This window comes from Tiliqua scincoides, chromosome 7, assembly GCF_035046505.1.
Source record: "Tiliqua scincoides isolate rTilSci1 chromosome 7, rTilSci1.hap2, whole genome shotgun sequence".
NCBI classification, from domain to species: Eukaryota; Metazoa; Chordata; class Lepidosauria; order Squamata; family Scincidae; genus Tiliqua; species Tiliqua scincoides.
The window spans coordinates 4,261,478-4,263,923 of record NC_089827.1 but is presented as its reverse complement, the minus strand read 5'-3'; positions in this window follow the sequence as shown (position 1 = coordinate 4,263,923).

The window sequence follows — 2,446 nt, the reverse complement described above, 5'->3', positions numbered from 1 at the left end:
GGAGCTGCTCCTGAGTGTGCCTCTGGTCAAGGTATAAAGAGGGTGACAAGATGCAGTGGAACAGGACTGAGCTGGCATCTGCCAGAATGTGCCAAATGAGGCCCGCTCCTAAGCTAGTGATGTGTTTGCCTCTGTTCCTCTCAGTCCTAGGATTCCCCCACTTCCTCTACCATGCAGTCCTCCGGTCCAAGGAGTGGGGGGAGGAGGAAGAGCACTGGAGGTGAATGGGCAGAGGTGCCCCCCCCACCAAATTCCCTTGCCTGAGCTAAGCCTCCACTGCCCTGATGGGTCTACTTGGACCTGTGCCAGCAATTTTGGGTTTCCCCCAGCAGGATTCAGCATGTGCTCCAGTGGTGCAGATGCATGGGGGGAGGGGTATTTATTTCAATAGAATCAAGTAGTTATTCAAGTTATGTTTTCTAACAGGGCATGGATATTAGAATATACATAGACATTTGCAGTACAATCCAGCGCAAATCCTCCAATGGCAGTTTTCAGGAGCTGGAGGTCTCCTTGAAGTCAGGGGACATTTGTCCCCTTGCCCTGGGGTAAGCCCCAGCAACAGGTCAACTCGTACCTGTACCACCTCTCTAGCTAACGCAAACCTGTGTTGTTCCATATTGGGGATCAGGACTAGGAAGGGGGATAGGATTCAATATGTGCTGGTGCCACCAATCTCTCCCCCTCCTGTGCCTGATCTGCCCGCCTCTCCCCCCATTACCACCCTCCCTCTACCCAATCCACCCCTCCCCACCCTCCCCCCACCCCTGCACCAAATTTACCTGCAACAACATGTGCCAGGGGAGCAGATGGACAGGAGAAGATAAGATAGAATTGGAAGAGATAGGATTGGATGTATAGATAGGATGATTAGAAATTTCTGTTTTCTATGAGATTTTCCATAGAATATATATTCCATATACAGTGATGCCTCGCAAGACGAATGCCTCGCACAACGAAAAACTGGCAAGACGAAAGCGTTTTGTGATTTTTTTGGTGACTCGCAAGACGAATTTTTCTATGGCCGTGCTTCGCAAGACAAATTTTTTGCATTTTTTTTTGGTTTTGGTTTGTTTTAAATCGCGATTCGCAAGACGAAAATTTCGCAATACGAAACGACTCGCGGAACGAATTAATTTCGTCTTGCGAGGCACCACTGTATATTCACTTCTTTGAATACATATCTAGAACAATGGTACTCACCTATAGTAAGGAAGGCTGTCTGGCTGGCTATGGCTCTAGTTAACATAAACAATGGAAGCCTAGTTACACTGAGAACTGGTCCACACACACATGTATGGATGTCTTTCGTCGCTACGTCATTTAACAGGCCCTTGATCACTCTTTGCAGAATGTGTCAACTATAAGCATTATGCCCGAGTTGATATGAAACTTCTATCTGTGCTGATTAATCTGTGACATGTAAGGCATCACCAGATGACAGTCAACGTGCATGTGTTAATTAGCACTTTATAGTATATTTTATTGTCATTAAAGGGTTGACCCAAGCAATTATGCTTGTTATCATGACCTGTATTTGTGTTTGTTTGGTGGGAGGGGATAGCTCCCCTTGTAACACTTGGTTCAGGCTTCAGGGACCCACTTCCCAACTGCAGATGTCTCTACGGCATATGCCTTAAATCAGTGTTTCTCAAACTGTTGAGTCAGGACCCACTAAGTCAGCCTCAAGCCAATTTTAGGTGGGTCCCCATCCATTTCAATGCGTATTTTATTTTTAATTTATTAGACTTTATGCTACCATGCTATGTGACTGCTTTTGGGGAACTGTTACAGATCTGTACTTTTAACAGGCTACTCTGTATATGCTTTGAACAAAGATAGTCAATGGGTATACTCCTGGGTAAGTGTGGATAGGATTGCAGCTTTTGGGATGTTTGGGGAATTTCTTCTGTAAACAGTCAGCAACTGCTTGGGTGAGTTAGGAGGCTCCTTCTTTATTTTAAATAAATTTTTAAACTTATTGTAAACTTTTAGTTTAAGTAATTGTTTTGGTTTTGTTGTATGGAGAGAGTTAAAAATTTTCCTGCTTGATGATGTCACTTCTGGCCTTGACATCACTTCCAGTGGCATTGTTTCCAGTGGGTCCTGACAAATTATCATTTTGAAAAATGGGTCCTGGTATTATGATTGATTGGCAACCTTCAGTCTCGAAAGACTATGGTATAAGCCTACAGCACCCAGTATTCCCAAGCGGTCTCCCATCCAAGTACTAACCAGGTCTGACCCTGCTTAGCTTCCGAGATCAGACGAGAACGGGCATGTGCAAGGTAACAGAGTTTGAGAACCACTACCTTAAACAGTGATGAATATAGTATGCAGTGTAATGAGAGATTTGCATCCTCTGCACAGTTGTACTCTAACATTTGCCTAAGAACCCCTATTTTGAATGGCATGCAAAATATGTGTACTGTGGTGAAATGCCCAC